The sequence below is a fragment of the Furipterus horrens genome, unplaced genomic scaffold, assembly GCF_987537825.1.
Source record: "Furipterus horrens unplaced genomic scaffold, mFurHor1.1.pri manual_scaffold_2, whole genome shotgun sequence".
Lineage (NCBI taxonomy): Eukaryota > Metazoa > Chordata > Mammalia > Chiroptera > Furipteridae > Furipterus > Furipterus horrens.
Genome location: NW_028327172.1, coordinates 46,555,863 through 46,575,510, shown reverse-complemented (window position 1 = coordinate 46,575,510; position 19,648 = coordinate 46,555,863). Strand labels below are relative to the sequence as shown.

The following is a 19,648-nucleotide window of genomic DNA, read 5'->3' as shown; positions in this document are numbered from 1 at the left end:
GTCACGCTGCTTGCAAACATCCATTCTGCTGTCTCCTCCACCAGACTGCGTGCACCGAGGACAGGGCCACGCTGGTTAGTGCTCAGTATCCTGGTCCCTGACCTGTGCGGGGCGCCGAGGGGAAGCCCTCAGCAGGTGTCAGGGAATGAAGGATGAATGTTGAAGGGAAAAACAAATGCTCCTGGAGGTGGTGTAAGGAGGGACAGAAGAAGCTCCAACACAGGGTCTCAACGGAAGAGTTGTTTTTAAAAAGGTGACATTCTTCCTATGCTCGCTCTGGACCTGGTGTTGCATCGCCTGACCTCGCCTTCCCCTCCCCCGCGCCCCAGCCCGGCTGCAGGGGGAGAAGCTCTGGGACAGCAGAGAGCTGGCCAGGGCTGGGCAGACGCAAAGCAGACTCCTAGCCTCAGGTGGAGACCTCTGCACAGGGCTGGCCAGGAAGTGCAGAGAGAGGTGAGAGGGCAGTGGCCCCAAGGGCAGAGACTGGAAAATACCAGTAACAGGGAAAGGAGGGAGAGGAGTAGCGGACAGCCGCGACGCCGAGGGCTGACTTCTGCTCTCAGTGCCATTGTTCGGTCTTGGAGAAGCTCCCCTGGTCTGACCTTTCGGTGAGTTCCTGCCTCTCTGGGCCTGAGGTTCTTCAACTGAAAATGGGGGTGGGCAGGCTGGGCAGAGGGGTCACTAAGGTCCTCTCTAGTCCTGGCCAGGAAGGTTTGAGAAGAGTGGCTGCCTCGAAGTGCCATTTGAGAGTACTGTCTCCAGGCTGGCACACAAATTGCAGGGGCTCACATGAGGCCAGGCATTGGGGGGACGTGTCTCTGGGTCTGGAAAGAACTAGAAGCAGCTTCCACAAGCCTCCTGCACTGGACCTTGTCCAGCAGTTTTGGCAGACACAATGCGGCCACCTGGGGAGCCATAGAAACCCAGCCTGGCCTATTTTGTGGTGAAGCCATGTCACTACTCTGCCTGACCCTGAGGTGATACTCCTGAACATGGCCTGGGGGCTAGGCAGCACCCTTCACAGGCCACCTGGGACTCTAAGGAGTACATCTGGCTGGGGGTGCAGGGTAGCTGAAGGAAGCTCCAAGCTTTAGGAGCCCAAGAACCAGGTGTCTGGCCATGTGGACAACCTCCATTGGCCCCGTGCTCCTTGGGCCCCACCCTGCCAGGCAGGTCCTGCTGTTCTGGGCTGGTGCCTGAAGCTAGTCCCTGGGTCATGATTTCAGATTCAATTGGTGAAGACAGGCCTCCTGGGATGAGCCAGTTGGCCCCTCTCTGTTATTTGCTTTACAAAGTTGGAAAAACTACGCTGTGCACCTGGCAGTACTTGCTGCTGCTGGGTTTTCTTTTTTTTTCTTTTAAGAAACAGAAAGTAACCCCTGTGCTTACTGCAACCAAATCCACTTTATTGGCCTTCTGCATGTCCCGCTGCAGTAATAATTCCTTACATTTGATGAGTCTTTCCGGTTTACAAGGCACTTTCTTATGCATTCTCCCTTTTGTTCCATACAGCAGTTTGGGGAGGGAGAGAGGGCTGGCATTGTCATCCCTGATTACAGGTGAGGAAAGTGAGCCTCACTCAGTAAGATCGGCTGCCCAAGGTCATGCAGCAAGATGAAGCTAAATCAAAGAATCTGGATCCTCTGACTCAAGGCCTCCGTTCTTTCCCCTGCACCAAACACCCATCGTGTCACTTAAATGCCCATTTCAGACACCCTCCCCCACAAACAAGAAAGGGCAGAAGGCTCAGCTGGCCCTGACTCTGCTCTTTTCACTTCTGAACTTTTTCCCTTGGTGAACTTAACCATCACCTCTAAGCCAATGACTCAAATCTGTGCTTCCCTCTGGCACCTGAGCCCTTCAGGTTCGACCATGCTTCTTGAGGTCTCCTTAATGTCCCCACCTGCCCCTCACTCACCGAGCTTAGAGAACTCAGCATTATCTTAGTTTCATTTCTTACATCTTTTAAATCCTGTTGGCCAAGTCTGGGTATTTTATTTATTTCACTTATTCAACCAGCAAATACTGATTGTATACTATATCTTTCCAGTCTACTCTGCCTCTCACTGTTAGATAATATATAGCCTGTGTGTCTGGTTTCTTTTACTCAGCGTAATGTTTATAAGGTTCATTCATCTTGTAGCATGCATCAGTACTTCATCCCTTTTCATGGCCAAATAATATTTTGTTGTATGGACATACCATCTTCTAAGTATCTTTTTTTTTAGTATATTTTATTGATTATATTGTTACAATAGTTCCAATTTTTTCCCCTTTGCTCCCCTCTGCCCAGCACCACCCCTCCCCCAGCAACCCCCCCCACCCCACCCCCATGTATCTTTCTATCAGTTGACAGACATTGGGGTGTTTCTACTTTTTGGTTATAATGGATAATTTGTATACAAGCTTTTGAGTGAACATATGCTTTATTTCTTTTAAGTATATACCTAGGAGCAGAATTCCTGGGTCATGTGATAATTATAGGTTTAATATTTTCCAAAATGGCTGCACCATTTCACATTCCCACCAGCAAGGCATGAGAGTTCCAATTTATCCATCGCCTTGTCAACACTTGTTTTTGTTTTTTGTTTTTAATTTTACTTCTACTTTATATTAGGAGGGGAAGGAGAAAGAGAGGGGAAAAAAAACATCAATTTGTCGTTCCACTTATTTTTGCATTTATTGGTTGATTCCTTGTATGTGCCCTGACCCAGGATTGAACCCACAATGTTCGTGGGTCAGGACAAAGCTCTAACCAACCGAGCTACTGGCCAGGGCCCAACACTTGTTACTGTCTGTCATTTTTTACTATAGCCATTTCAGTAGGCATAAAGTGGTTTCTCATTGTAATTTTTATTTGCATTTCCCTAATGAATAATGATACCGAGCATTTTTTCATGTGTTTATTGGCCATTTGTATATATTCTCTAGAGAAATATCTATTAAGATTGTCTATTTTTCAGCTGGGTTATTTGTTTCTTTATTAAGTTGTAATAGTTCTTTATGTATTCTGGATAGTTCCCTTATTAGATAAATTAATTTGCAAAATATTTTCTCCATTCTGTAGGTAGTCTTTATTTTTTGAGGATGTGCTTTGAAGTCCAACTGAACTATTTTTTCTTTTGTCACTTATGATTTTGGTGTTTAAGAAGACTTTGTCTAACCCAAGGTCACAAAGATTTACCCCTGTCTTTTTCCTATGACCCATTTTGAGTTAAATGTTTTTATTACAAATTTTAAACTTATGGTGAATATTCATAACATAAAATCTACCATCTTACCCATTTTAAAGTGTATATTCAGTATTGTTAAGTACATTTACATTGTTATTGCAACAATCTCCAGAACTTTTAATCTTGCAAAATTAAAACTCTATACTCAGAGTTCCCCGTTTCCTCCTACCCCTAGACCCTGTTCAGCTAATTTTTATGTACAATATAAGGGCCCAACTTTATCCCCTTGCATGTGAGTATTCAGTTATTGCACTACCATTTATTGAAAAAAACTATTCTTTTCCCATGAATTGTCTTGGCATCCTTATTGAACATCAGTTCACTATAAATATAAGGGTTTAATTCTAGACTAACAATTCTGTTCCACTGATCTCTATGTCTATCCATATGCTGGTATCAGACTGTCTTGATTACTGTATTTTTGCAGTAGATTTTGAAACCAAGAAGTATGAGTCCTCCAATTTTGTTCTTCCTTTTAAAATTGTTTTTGACAACTCTTGGTCCCTTGCATATCCATATGAGTTTCAGGATTAGCTTGTCAATTTCTGCAACAACAACAAAAAAGCCAATTGGGATTTTTATAGAGATTGCATTGAATCTGTAGATCAATGTAGGGACTATTGCCATCTTAACAATAGTATTAAGTTCTCTTATTCATGAACACAAGATAGCTTTTCATTTATTTAGGTCTTTAATTTTTTTCGACAATGCTTTGTGGGTTTCCAAATATAAATGTTGTATTTCTGTTAAATTTTTTTCTGAGTATTTTTGTTCTTTTTGATACTATTCTAAATGGAATTGTTTTCTAGTTTCATTTTCAGATTGTTCATTGCTAGTTTGAAGACATATAACTGGATTTTTGTATATTAATCTCGTATCCTGAAATCTTGCTGAATTTGTTTATTAGGTCTAATAGTTTTTTAGTGGCTTTCTTAAGACTTTCTACATAGATCATGTCATCTAACTATAGAGATAGTTTTACGTCTTTCTTTGCAATATAGGTCCCTTTTATTGCTTTTTCTTGACTAGTTGCTCTAGCTAGAACTTTTAGTACAATGTTAAATAGAAGTGGTAAAAGCATATGTACATCCTTGTCCGGTTCTTGATCATGAGAGGAAAGCTTTCAGTTTTTCACCATTAAGTATGATGTTAGCTGGGAGTTTTCATAGATGCCCTTTATCAGGTTGAGAAAATCTCCTTCTATTCTTAATTTTTTGAGTGAGTTTTTAAAAACCATAAAATAGTGTTAAATTTTGTCAAATGCTTTGTCTGACTCTAATGATATAATCATGTGATTTTGTCCTTTATTCTATTGATTACATGTATTATGTTAACTAATTTTCAAATGTTAAACCAATTGTACATTTCTCAGAATAAATATCACTTGGCCACGGTATATAATCCTTTTTATGTATTGCTGGATTCAGTTTGTTAGCATTGCGTTGAGGATTTTTGCATCTATATTCACAAGAGATATTAGTCTGTAGTTTTCTTCTTAAGTCTTTGGTATCAGGGTAACAATAACCTCATAAAATAAGTTAAAAAGTGTTTTCTCTTCTTCTGATTTGTGGAAGAGTTTGTGAAGAATTGGTAGTAAATTTATTTAAGTGTTCGTTAGAATTCATTCCTTTTTATTGCTGTTGTATTCCATTATATAAATATAGCAGAATTTGTTTATTCATTCACCTGTTGTTAGATATTTGGACTATTTCAGTTTGGAATAAATCTGCTATGAACATTATTGTACAAATCTTTATATGGACATATGTTTTCATTTCCTTGGGCAAATAATTCCAAGTGGAATTGCTGGGTCATTTGGTAGGTGCATGTCAACTTTACAAGAAAGTTCCAGACCAATTCTCAAAGTGGTTGCATCACTACACTTTTCACTCCCACCAGCAATGTATTTTGCTTACTCCACATCCTCACCAAATTAGGTGTTGGCAGTCTTTTTAAATTTAGCCATTCTAGTGGAAATGTTGTGGTATCTCAGGGTTGTTTTCACCTATATTTTGCTGATGAATAATGATATTAAGCACTTGTTCATGGGTTTACTGGTTATTTGTATATCTTCCTTTGTACAGAATCTGTTCATACCTTTTGCCCATTTTTAAAAATATTTTTATTTATTTAGAGGGGAAGGGAGGGAGAAAGAGAGGGAGAGAAACATTGATGTGAGAGAGAAACATTGATCAGTTGCTTCTCCTATGCACCCCAATTGGAAACTAAACCCGCAACCCAGGTATGTGCCCTGACCAGGAATAGAACCAGCAAACATTCCCTTTATGGGATGATGCCCAACCAACTGATCCATACCGGTCAGGGCTTTTGCCCATCTTTTTAAGTGGACTTTAATTGGGTCTTCTTACTATTGAGCTGTAAGAGTTGTTAATAAATTCTGGATAGAAGTCCTTTGTGAGACAGATGGATGGATGGGTAGATAAATAGATAGATGATATATAGATAAATGTATAGCGAATATTTACTACTTCCCTACTCATTTTCTAAATAATGTCTTTTAATAAACAGAAGCTTTAAATTAAACTTTAAATTTTGATGGATTCCACTTTATTGATTTTTATTTTATGGTTATTGCTTTCTGTATGCTGGCTAAGAAAGCTTTGCCTATCCAAAGATCAAAAAAATAACCTGTTTTCTTCTAGAGAACACTTTCACAGCCAGTGTTTTTAGCATTGTTTGTTGAACAAACTTTTCTTTCCACAATGAGTTGTATTTTCCCCTTTGGATAAAAATCAGTTAACCACTCACTATCTCTAGACTAACTATTCTGCCCCATTGATCTTTATTTTATTTTTTCCATCTTTATGCCAGTATCACACTGTCTTGATTACTGTAACACTATTGTAAGCCTAGATATATCAGATAAGATAAATTCTTCATCTCTGTCTTATTTCAAGACTGCCTTATTCTAGATGTTTTATATTTTCCATTTCTTTAAAAAGGACTGCTAGAAATTTGATTAATATTGCTTTGAATTTATTGATCAATTTGGGCAGAATTAACAAGTTAACAATACTGCATTTCTTTGATCCATGAATATGGTATATCTCTTCATTAATTATGAGTTGTTTTAATTTTCTTTTAAGTGTTTTGTAGTTTTTAGTATAGATGTCTTGCACATATTTTATAGTTATCATGAAATATTTTGGTTCAATGCTATTATAAATGGTATTTAAAATTTTTATTTTCTAATTGGTTGTTGCTAGTATATGTAAATACAGTTGATCCTTGCATATTGTCCTAGCATTCTGTCACTTTACTAAATTCATTTATTGTAGCTTTCTTAAGTTTTTCTGTGTATATGATCATATTCTTTGAAAATAAAATCAATTTTACTTCTTTCTTTTAGATTTATATGCCTTGTACTTAATGTTCTTCTCTTATTTCATTAGCTGGGATCTTAAATAGTATAATATTGAATTAATTCATGATAACAGATATTATTGCCTTGTTTCTAAACTTAGTGGGAAAGTGTATATTTTACCAAGTGTATCATATTTAGCATAGGTTTTTATAGATTCTCCTTTATTGAGGATGTTTTGCTCTATCTTTAATTTTTGGATAGTTGTTTCTTTTAATTTTTATTGAGAATAACAGTTGAATTTTGTAAAAATACAGTTTCTCTTCCATGTTCATTTGAAAAGAACAGGTATTCGGAAGTTGAGTGTAGTGTTCTGTAAATGTCAGTTGAGTCAAATTGGTTGATAAGGTCTTTCAAGTCTTTTATTCACTGCTATTATTGTATTCACTGCTTTTTTTTTTTAACCAAATATGGATTACACTTTCCCATTTCTTTGCATGTCTTGTTTTTTGGTTTTGTCAGATAATATATTCTAGAAATTCTGATATCTGATATTTTCCCCCTAGAGGTTGTTGTTGCTTTTGTTTGTTTAGTAATTTGCCTGGACTAAGTCTGTGGAGCCTGCAGTGTATAACCACTAAGGTCTTTTTTTCTTTAATTCTTGTCTTTATTTTTAAGCCTTTCCTCCTAGGGATTGCATTTGTGTCAATTTTGCTAAGTAGTCAGTCAATGATTGGTCAGAAGCTATGCTTAAACACACGGAGCCCATAATATTTCTACCTTCTTCAATGGCTCTGTGATAAATCTTTGCGTAGGTTAGATAGTACATTCAAAATTTAGGTGGTTTACAAGTCTGCCCCAGCTTTTACTTTCTGTTGGGCACTCCTACGTTCCCTTTACCTGGCTGCACGATCTCAAGTTTCACCAGAAACAGGATACTGTTTGGTCTCTCCTGCTCATTTGTTTTGCCAGAGATGTGGGGGAGCTTGTCAAGGCCCACTATGGCTGTCTTATTCCCTGTCTATCTCTCTTAAATTTCTGGTCCTGCCCTGACTGGTGTTGCTCAGTTGGTTGAGTGTCATCCTGCAAAGCAAAAGGTCACCCTTTCTATTCCTGGTCAGGGCACATGCCTGGGTTGCAGGTTTGGTCCCTGGACAGGGCACATCTGAGAAGCAACTGATGGATTTTTCTCTCTCCCATCGATGTTTCTCTCCCTCTCTTCCTCCCTTCCCCTCTCTCTAAAAATAAAGAAATCTCTTTAAAAAAATTTCTGATCCCTTGTTTGCCCCAACAGGACCTCAATGTTAAGCTAGCTGAGTTGTTGGCCTTCCCTGGTTTTTTTGTTTTGTTTTGTCACTGAGATTGCTACTGCTTCTTTCAATGCCCCTGGGCATGGCATTGTTTAAGCTCTACTCCAAATAAAATGAGCCCATTCCCAAGTAAAGCTGCAGGTTTTTCATGGCTTGCCTTTCTCTGTGGAACAATTACCATGGTCACTGACCTGGGGTGGTGGTGTGGGGGGAACGGTTAGGAGTAGCCACAAGCTAAGATGTCATAGACTACCACTATTCTTACAGGATACTCAGTAGTATTTTTCATGAATATGCTTTTCAATTTGTTGTGAGCCTTGGGTCACTTCTGTTTTGACAGTTTTGTCCAGTTTTAATGTTTTGGTTTTTTGATTTTCTGAGCTCCTTCCTCTGCCGTTCCAGAAGTCCTGCCCCCATCATTCTAAATCCTCCTAAATCGTGAATGTATCTACTTTTTGCCAGTTCTGTTAGCTTTTACTTCATGTATGAATAAAGCTGCCCTAAAAACCCATGTATAGGTTTTTGTGTGGACATAAGTTTTTGAATGTGGACCTAAGTTTTCAATTCATTTGTATAAAAATCAGAAAGCACAATTGCTGGATCACATGGCACAACTGTTTAGTTTTGTAAGTTTTGTAAGAAACTGTCAGACTGTCTTCCAAACTGGCTAAACAGTTTTGCATTTTCACCGGCAGTAAAAGAGAGTTCCTTTTGCTCCACATCTGTGTCAGAATTTGATGTTGGTGTTTTGGGTTTTGACCTTTCTAATGTGTAGTGGTATCTCACTTTTAATTTGTAATTCCTAAATAATATATAATGTGCAGTATATTTTGATGTTTGCCATGTCTATATAGCAGGCCCTTGAATAATGTCATTTTGTTCCATATCATTTTATTATAAATTTGAAGAAGAAGAAAAAAATTCCTGGCCAGGGCTACTGTCTCTATGGAGTTTGTATGACTTCCCCATGTCTCCATCTCTGGGTATTCCACTTTCCTCCCACATCCCCAAAACATGCATGTGAGGTTAACTGGCATGTCTGCATTGTCCCCATTTGAGTGAGTGTGTGTGTGAGTGTGAGTGGCCCTGTGATGAAAGGCGTCCTGTCCTGGGTTGGGTCCTGAGTTGCTGAAATAGGCTCCAACCACTGCAACCCTGAACTAGAATAAATGAATTGGAAAATAATTATTGTCTTTGTTTTTCTTAATCTTTCTTAAATGTATATATAACTCATATTTATTTGTATGTTTAATATTAGAAGTGTTTGGGCTTCAGAAATTTGGTGATGTTTATGTGACCAGAAATATGCTGTAGGAACTCAATTCTTGTTTATGTCAATTAGCCTATGTAAAATTGGTTTTGTTATATGTTGTTTTGCTTAAAGTCAGTGTTTCCCAGAACCTATTGACAATGTTAAGTGAGGATTTACTGTGTCTTCTTTGCTGAGGTGTCTAAGTCTTTTGCCCTTTTTTTAATTGGGCTGTTTGTTCTCTTATTACTGAGTTTTAAGAGTTCTTTGTATATTTCAAATAACAGTTTTATATCAGGTATAGCAAATGCAAATATTTTCTCTCAGTCTGTTAATTACTTTTCATTCTCTTAACAGTATCTTTCACAGAGAATAAACTTTTAATTTTAATAAAGTATAGCTTATCAAATCTTTCTTTCATGGATCATGGTTTTTTTAAAATGTTATATATTTATTTTTTAGAGAGAGCAGAAGGGAGGGAGAAAAAGGAGAAGAGAAACATTGATATGAGAGAGAAACATGGATTGTTTTCTTCTCGCACGTCCCCAACCAGGGACGTGGCCTATAACCCAGGTATGTGTCCTGGTTGGGAATCAAACCGGCAACCCTTTAGCTCACAGGCCAGTGCTCTCTTCACTGAGCCACACCAGGCAAGGCTGAATCATGTTTTTTGATGTTGTATCTAAAAAGTCATTGCCATATCCGTAGTCATCTGGGTTTTCTCCTACATTTGCTTCTAGGAGTTTTATAATTTTGTGCTTCATATTTAGGTCTATGATCCATTTAGAGTTAATTTTTGTAAACAGTGTAAGGTCTGTCTAGATTGTGTGTGTGTGTGTGTGTGTGAGTGTGTGAATGTACAGTTGTTCCCATGCCATTTATTGAAAGGAATATCTTTGCTCCACTGTATTGCCAAAAAGTCGTGTTATGTTTTTTCCATAAAATAAGGCATATTTTTTATTTTCACTAGTAACTATTGATTTGGGTATTTTGAGTATGTTGGCTATTTCCTGCTATTGGCTTCTAGTGGGTAGAGGCCAAGGGAGCTGCTAAACATCTTCCACTGCATAAGGCAGCCCCACAGCAAAGAAATTATTTGGCCAAAATGTCCGTAGTACCAAGAAACTTCACAAACAACTTTTGACAATTTCATCAGTCATAGCACCTTCTCCAACACTGCACAATTTTTTTTTATTTCAGTTGAGTTTTTACCTTTCTTGAAATAATAAAGCATAATATGCCAAAAATGTTACATATCTTCTTTCATCTTCAATATTAATATGGCTACACAAAAATTCACCAGTTTTTATAAGTGTTCTTTTTAACTGCATGTTAATATGACAGGTGTCACAATAAAATCTAAGAAAACTGTTTCAAATGAAGTTAAAGACAACTAAGCACTACTAGAGCCATCATATGGGAAAAAATATAATGGACTCTTTGGCCAACCCAGTATTTATATGGGTCTACTTCTGGATTCTCTATTCCATTATATTTATCTATTTGTCTGTTCTTTCACCAACATCACACTGTCTTGATTACTATAATTTTATAGTAAGCCTTGAAGTCAGGCAGTGACTTTGAACTTTGTTCTTCTCCTTCAATAATGTGTTGGTTATTCTGTATCTTTTATCTCTCCATACAAGCTTTACAATAAGTTTGTCCATGTCCAAAACTAACTTCCTCAATTTTGATTTTGATTGCATTGAATCTGTAGATCAGGCAGTAAATTTTTTAATTATTATATTTTTGAGTTTTGTAATTTCTATTTGACCCTTTAAAAAATAATTTTCAGTTATCTGTTGAGATTCTTTATTTTCTCTCATTATGTTTCTACTTGTTTCTAGTGCCTTGAAAATATTTATAACTATTTTAAGCTCCTCGTCTGCTAATTCTAACATTACTGTCATTTATGGGTCTTTTTCTATTAAAATATTTTCCTTCTGATTAGCAGTCACATCTCTCTGCTTCTTTGCATATCTACTAATATTTTATTTATGCCAGACATTGTTGGATGTCTGGATTTTGTCTTCCTTAGTAGGGTCTTAAGTTTTGCTCTGGCAGGTAGATAATTTACTTGTGAATGAGCTTAATCTTTTTTTCTTCAATTTTTATTGAATTTATTGGGTGACACTGGTTAACAAAATTATACAGGTTTCAGGTGCACAATTCCACAACACATCACCTGTGCACTGTATTGTGTGATCACCACATGAAGCCAAGTCTCTGCCTGTCACCATTTATCCCCCATACCTTCCTCCACCTGAGCTTGATCTTTTTGTGGCTGGTTTTAAAGCTTCGTTAGATGCATCTAGGATAGCCTACAGTTTGGGCCTTTCTGAGAGCTCTACTGAATGCATGGAGTACCCAGTGAGATCTCAGTAGTCTGGCTAGTTATACATAGTTCAAATATATCTCGAGTCTCTACATGTAATGATTGTTGTTTATTTTCAGTAGTTCTTCTCTGCCTGGCCTTATGGAGTGTCTTCCTATGGCTGTGAAGGGGACGCCTCTACTTTTTTTCTGGAACTCCTTTTCTGTGTAGCTCCATTCTCTCTGAAACCCTGCCCTGGAAATTTCAGCGGCCTCAGTAACCCTGACCTTGATTTGTCTCCTGATCTTAGCAAATGTTCTATTGGCCTCTTCTTCCCTGCATCCAGGTCTAGGAAATGCCTCCAACTTAGGGGATAATGCAGTACATTGCATCTGTTTCCTTTCTATTAGGGATCATGTTCCTATTCTCCCTGTTGCCCCACGTCTGAAAACAATTATTTCATATGTTGCATCCAGTGTTACAGTTGTTTTTGGTGGGAGGGCTAATTCAGCACTAGTTACTCCCCACAACCAGAAGTAGATATCCCTCTATTTTTTAACTGTGTGATCTTGGACAAGTCATTTAACGTCTCTTTGCATCAATTCTTTCATGTCAATATCAGACTAATAATAGCTACTTTAACACATTGTTGCTAAGATGAAAAGAAATAATATATATGAATTTCTAATAGTGTTTGAAGCATTTGCAGAGGCTCGCAAATGGCTGCTGTTTTGTACTGTGGTTATGTTACAGTGTGTTAAGATCTGTATTGGGCAGATGCGATTGAAAGGCTAACAGGAGAGCAGCACAGTCCAGTGAAGAATCACACCTGAAGCCACAAACTCTTACCATTCTACATGACAAAGATTTAGCGGCAATGGTACAGCCTGTGGGCTTCAGGTTGCCCTAACAAGCTACTGACATGGCTGGCTAAAGAATGTTCTTGTAAGTAAGGACCAGGTGAAGGCCATTGTCTATAACAAGGAATGAAAGTGAGAGCATCAGGAACAATGGGGACAGTGGGATAGAGTGGAAAGAATGCACAGGCTTGGAGTCAGGCCTGGGGTTCAATCCCAGATGTGTTATTTGACCTCTGATAAGCCACATAATTTCATGTATAAAATAGGAAATGACATATACCTTTCAGGGTTCTTATTTTTTTATTTTTTTTAATTGATTATGCTGTTACAGTTGTCCCAATTTCTTTTCCCCCTGCTCCCCTCTACCCTGTGACCCTTCCCTCCCTCCAGTTGTCCCCCCGCCTTAGTCCATTCCCATTGGTTGTGCATAGTTCTTCTCAACATCTTCCTGTCTACTCCACTCCCTCCTACTATGCTTCTTAATTCCTGCATCATCTCCCTCCCTTTTCGCCCTTCCCCCTCCCCACTGACCTCCCCCCAATATGTTCCCCACACCTATAATTCTTTTTCCACTCTCATTGCCTACTTAGTTTGCCTTTATTTAGATTCCCTAGTTTCTATTGTTGGTTGTTGTGATACAGTTTTCATTTTAATGTTCATAGTTTTGATCCTTCTTCTAAACAAGTCCCTTTAACTTCTCATGTAACAGTGGTTTGGATCTAACAAACTCCTTCAGTTTTACTTTGTCCTGGAAGCACTTTCTCTGCCCTTCTATTCTGAATGACAGCTTCACTGAATAGAGGAATTGTGGTTGTAGGTTTTTGATTTTCATTACTTTGCATATTTCTTGCCAGTCCCTTCTTGCCTGTAAAGTCTCCTTTGAGAAATCCACTGATAGTCTAATTGGGACCCCTTTGTACATAATTCTTCTCTTCTTTCTTGCTGCTTTTAAGATTCTCTCTTTATCTTTAGTTTTTGACATTTTGATGATAATGTGTCTTGGTGTGGTCCTCCCTGGGTCCAGCCTATTCGGAACTCTCTGTGCTTCCTGGACCTGTAAGTTCATTTCCTTCCCCAAGTTAGGGAGGTTCTGCTTCATTATTTTTTCACATAATTTTTCAATTTCTAGTTCTTCTTTACCCTCTGGCAATCCTATAATTCGAATGTTCATTCACTTATAGCTGTCCCAGAGGTTTCTGAGACTCTCCTCATATTCCTCACTTTTTGTTTCCTGTTTCTGCACTGGTTGACTGTTCCCTCCCAATGTTCCGATTTGTTGATTTGGTCCTTGGCTTTCCCTTCCTCGCCACTTGTATGTATTTTTGTTCATTTCAGCAGGACTAGCCTTCATTCCTTCCTTGTCTTGATTCAACCCCGCCGTTAGGTCTGTAAGCTGTCTTATGACTATAGCTCTGAACTGAGCCTCAGAAAGATTTGCTATTTGTTCATCGGTCAAGTCTTTTATTTGTTTTTTGTTAGCTGTGTGATTGGTATTTCAATCATTAATTCTGCCATTCTGACAGTTTATCTTTCCTTCTTGGGTGGAGCGCTGTCACACCTCCTACACTACACTGGGCGGGGCCCCGTGTGCTTGTCACAACCTGGTGACCTTTCTCACCATACTGTGGGGGTGGGAGTCCAAGATGGAGTCCTGCTGTTACTCTCCACTGAGGAACCGGGAGCCTCCTCCTCTATTCCCTTGCCCTCCGGGACTCACAGTCTGAGACAATGGGGTCTGCCTTCCCTGACGTTGGAATTGCAAGCTGACGGGTCTGGTCTGCAGCCAGGGCCAGCTCCCAAGCACTTCTGTCCTCCCCCTAAATACGAGTGTCTGTTACGGGGTCCCGCTGTTCGCTGCTGCAGCTGTCGCCTCCAGTACAGTTCGATCTTTCAGCCATGGTTTCGCCCTCCCTACCCGTCCGGACGAGCACCACTTGTTTATGACTTCATACGTTGGACTTCCATGTATCTTTATTTTCTAGAACTTCTGGTTATTTTTGGTTTTGCGGTAGTTGCAGTCCTTCTTAGTTGTGGAGGGAGAGAGAGCGTGTTGGTCTATGCCTCCATTTTGGCCAGAAGTCCTCAGGGTTCTTAAATTAAGAGATAGTATATGTAAAGTCTTTGGTATATAACTGACATGTAATATCTATATTATTGCTATCATCTAAATATATAACTTCCTAACTAAATAACTTTCCTAGTGTTTATTATTTCCCTTAAGAAAAAATTCGAACTCCTAAATATGGCTTATAAGACCCTCCTTGACCAGACCTCCTTTTACTTCTTCAGTCTTCAATTTTGGCACTCTGAGCTTCCTTGACCATGTTTTAGACACATTAAACTACTTTTTAAAAAGATTTATTTATTTTTAGAAAGAGGGGAAAGGATGGAGAAAAGGAGAGAAACATGTGCGAGAGATACATCAATCGGTTGCCTCTTGCATGCACACAGCTGAGGACTTGGCCTGCAACCCAGGCATGTGCCCTGACTGGGAATCAAACCATAACCTTTCAGTTTGCAGGCCAGCACCCAGTCAACTGAGCCACACCAGCCAAAGCTAAACTACTTTCTTAATCTATCCAGCCCTTCACACTGCCTTTATCCCTCCATGGAACATTATCCCTATCCTTGGCTTACCGATTTAGACATCACTTCATTCATTCATGTTTGTGTTCATTCATTCATCAGATGTTTATGGAGGACCCATCAGGGAATAGATACTGGGATACAGCAGTGAGCAGGGTATACAGTAGTCCCTCCCTACATCACAGTTCACTTATCGCGGCCTCACTGTATTGTGGGATTTTTTAAAATATTATATTTAATTATTTATTGTGAATTTTTTGCTGTATCATGGGATTTTGCAGTACTGTATATGTATGTTGTTAAAGTTACATAGGTTTAAGAGTGTAGAATATGTTTAAGAACATTAGTGAGACAGACACGCTGCGTCTCCCTCCACAACTAAGAAGGAATACAACTACCTCAAAACTAGAAACAACCAGAAGTTCCAGAAAATAAAACTAAATGGAAGTCCAGCAAACAAAGATATAAAGAAAACACACTCATCCAGACAGGTAGGAGGGGCGGAGAGGATGCAGTGTGGTGGTGGCGGCAGTGGCAGGTCAGCAGAAGGCGCAGTCACAGGTTTTAAAAAGTCAGGAGGGACACCTGGAGAGTGTTCCCAGCTCCTCACCAGACCTCGCAACTCATGGTCCCAGAACCAGGGAAGATCAAGCCTCATTGCTTCTGACTGTGCAGACCACTGGGGGTTGGGGTGGAGGCAGAAATTGCCAGTCTCTCAGCAGAGTCCACTTGTTTAAAGGGCCCCCATGGTCCTAGAATGTCCACAGACCCACCCACTCTGGGAATGACGGCCAGGCAGCAGCTAGAGGGGCACCAGTACCGTGCAGAAGTGGGAGAGGTGCCTGGAAAAGGGGTAAGTGGTGGGCAGGCGGCATTGTTTCCTCTCGGACCCCTTCCCACATACAGTGCCACAACGTGGTGAAACAGGTTGCCCTGTACTGACGAATCCCTAAGGCTCTGCCCCTTACAACGTAAGAAGAGTGACAGCTCTACCTGGGATGTGGAGGCAAACAAAGATAGGAACCTGTCAGAATGAGGAGACAGAAAAGTATGGCCCAAAATGAGGAACGGATCAAGGTTCCAGTGGGAGAGCTAAGCAACAACGAGATAGCGAACCTAACAGATGAGGAAATAGACAACCTAACAGACACAGAATTCAGAACACTGGTGATAACGATGCTCACAGGCTTGACAGATATGCTTGAGTATGGCAAACGCATAAGAGAAGAAGTGAAGGCTATGCTAAGTGAAATGAAGGAAAATCCACACAAAACCAACGGTGAAGGGAAGGAAACCGGGGTTCAAAGCAATGATTTGGAATATAAGGAAGAAAAAAACAGTCAACCAGTGCAGAATGAGGAAGCAAGAATTGAAAAAAGTGAGGAAAACTTCCCAAATCTTGCAAAGGAGATGGACATACAGGTCCGGGAAGCACAGAGAATCCTGGACAATTTGGACCCAGAGGGTACCACACCAGGACACATCATGATTGAGATGCCAAAGGTGAAAGATAAAGAGAGATCCTGGGGGAAGCAAGAGAGAGGCAGAGAATTGCCTACAGGGGGTTGCCTATAGGACTATCAGCTGATTTCTCAGAGGACACTCTGCAGGCAGGAAGGGACTGGCAAGCAGTATTCAATGTGAGGAAAGGCAACCTGCAACCAGGATTACTCTATCCAGCAAAGCTATCATTTAGAATGGAAGGGCAGATAAAGTGCTTCCCAGACAAGGTAAAGCTAAAGGAGTTCATCATCACCAAGCCATTATTATATGAAATGTCAAAGGGATTTACTTAAGAAAAAGATCAAAACTATGAACATTAAAATGACAACAAACTCACAACTATCAACAACCGAATCTAAAAAATAAAAACAAAATCCAACTAAGCAAACTAGAATAGGAACAGAATCATAGGTATGGGGATCATTTGGAGGGTTATCAGCTGGGAGGGGGGAGAGGGAGAAATAGGGAAATGGTGCAGGGATTAAGAAGCAAAATTGGTTGGTACAAAATAGACAGGGGGAAGTTAAGAATATAGGAAAGGGTGAAGCCAAAGAACTTATATGCATGACCCATGGACATGAACTAAGGGGGTGGGACTGCTGGAGGGGAGGGGGTACTCGGCACAGGGAAGCAGAGGGGAAAAAAATTGAAACTACTGCAAAGACATAATCAATAAAATATACTTAAAGAAAAACATTACCAGTGTTTATAAAAGTGTGAAAAAAGTTAATAAGGGACTGGGGATGTTTATAAGTGTGTGGGAAGGGTTTATAAAGCCTTAAAATATATATAAATACTAAAAGAAATATAAGGTTCCTACTTTGCGGATTTTCACCTATCACGGGGGGTGGGGGGAGTCTAGAACATAATACTTGCAATAAATGAGGGAATACTGTACTGTCTCTGTCTTCATTGGAATGTACCTTATAGTCTGACCATATCTGTCATTGGGGCTCCCTGGACGTGGGGCTCCCTACTATATGCTCTCATGGTTCCCTGTACTCTCTCGTAGCCCTTCTCTTGATATATTGCAATTGCTTATTGCCTATTGTTAATCCTCACTAGACTGTAAGCTCTGTGGGGGCATGAATCACGTTATCCTAATCTTTATTTCCACTGTCTAGCACATTAAATATTTGTTGAATTATTAGCAAATTATTGAAAGCTCACTTGGCTCTAAAACATACCCAGAACACCCTACTCTGTGCAAGACACTGGAGAAGCTAAGACACAGGCCTGTCACTCCAACCACCAAACTCCCTGACTCCTGGGCCTCTATCATGTCCCCACTTTCTGAGATGCCAAACCCACGCTTGTCCTCTCGATTCTGCTGGCGGTGGTAACTCACTGCTCCTCTCCCCATCAGAGCAGCTTCTGCTGGAGAAAGGTCTTCTTCCTTCTCAGTACTTTTAAAGGCCCTAAATGCACAGAGTTCTATCAGCTTCTTAGAGCTGCTTATGTCTCCAGGAACCACACCACGTCCTGAGCAGCAGCAGCTGCACACAGTGCCTCGCCATGAGGGAATGGGCAGACCGCTTGTGAGGTACATTTTGGCTCCCTCCGAGGCCTCAGCAAGTTTCCTGCCTTGCTTGCACACCTCAATTAAAATTGGCAAAGCCTAGTTGTATTTCCTGTCTCTAAATGAACAGAACAAGTATATCCAAAATTCAGCTTTATTCATGTCAGGTAGCCTTGCTCTGAGAAATCACCCAGAGACCATTCTGGGATTAAACACCAGGTTTATTGAAGGAAGAGTGGGTAGAGAACTGGAGGGAAGAGGAAACACCCAGACTGACTCAAGGGCAATGGAAGCAGGGTAAAGGTAACTCCTGGTCACCCCCATAGGCTCATAGGAATCGCCTGCTTAAGCATCTGCAGGCACCATCTCCACACTTTGCCAAACACACATTCACGTTAGGGTGAGCCCGCCCATCAACACATCCAGTAGGTCATTTATATCTCCCTACTTTTTCCCTCACAGGGCCAGTCAACATATCGGGCTAGGTCCCTCAACATTTCTTCTGGGACAAGCAAAGTTCATTTTCATTTCCTATAGGAGGGACTAGGACCAGGTTAATTTGCATGTGGTTTATTTGCATACATCAAAAGTTTTGGTGGGCATTCCAGCTGCCTCGTGTTCTGACAATTCACTTTTGATTAAGTTAAATTAGATTGTTCTCTGTTACTTGAAGCAGTGAGAAAGTCATCCTTAGGTACTGGTGATAAGCATCAAAACTGGTACAATTTAGGGGGGGCAATTTGACAGTATGCATCAAGAGTTTCTAAAAATGAATATTATTTGACAAAGTAATTCTGTTCCTAGGAATCTATCCTAAGGATAATTTAAAATACATCAAAGATTTGGTTGTAGTTACCCAAAGTGCAAGCATCATGCTCAGGAGAAATTTGTCTTTCTCAGACTTGCTTAAAAGTTGCTTACAAGACGTTCTGTTTTCAGATGGGAATTCTGTTACAAGATATTCAGCTCAAAAACTTAAGCATATGGAGGTTTTAAGAGGGAAACATCTCTCACCTCTGTAATGTGGTATTGAAAGGACTGGGCTAAACTTTCAAAGATCAAATGCCACCACCAACTTGTGCAGTGGTCATGGTGAATCACCTTACCTCCCTGGGCTGGTTCCTCATCTGAAAAAGAGGGTAATATCTGCACAATCTCCTTCGGACATGCGCGTGTGATGAGGGCTCCGGCTTTCCCTAGTGTCTGTGCTAGTGAGCTCTCTGTAACAATAGGAATTGTCTTCATCAGCCTCCCTTTGTCTTTAGAATGACAAATTGCTTACCATAGCCCCAAGGTTCCCAACACAGTTAAGCCACCCCCTACATTCTCTCCCAACGCCCTCTTGCAGGTCCCATGTAAGGCTGATCACCATGGTCCTTAAATACCTGTTTACAACGTTATTTATTTGGTTGCTTCTCCCTTTCAAAGCTCCATGAGGTCAGGTTCTGTTTCCGACTTGTCCATGACTATGTTTTCAGGGCTTGGTAGAGTGCCCATCACAGAGACACAAAGTAATTTGTTACGTGAAGAGTGTCGGGGATAAAGATCTAAGGCTTTTGTTTTACAGCTGACAAAACTAAGGCCCAGAGAAGAGAAATGGCTTTTCTCTGACCACACGGCCAGTGAGTAGAAGAGGCAGTTTTAGAATCCATCCATTCATTCCTTCATTCCTTCATTCAATATTTTCTAAGCACCTACTACATTCCAGGCACTGTCTGGAGATGAAGTGATGGCCAGGACAGCCCTGACTTC

At 40.1% G+C, this 19,648-nt stretch overlaps 1 long non-coding RNA gene across 1 annotated transcript in view; it reads left to right on the top strand.

The window, feature by feature from the left end:
- Window positions 1-541: 541 nt before the first annotated feature.
- Window positions 542-19,648, top strand: part of LOC150018487 (uncharacterized) — a 30,700-nt gene continuing 11,593 nt past the window's right edge. Inside the window, exon 1 of the long non-coding RNA XR_016509205.1 lies at window positions 542-608. This is a non-coding gene — a long non-coding RNA (uncharacterized LOC150018487). The remainder of the gene's footprint in view (window positions 609-19,648) is intronic.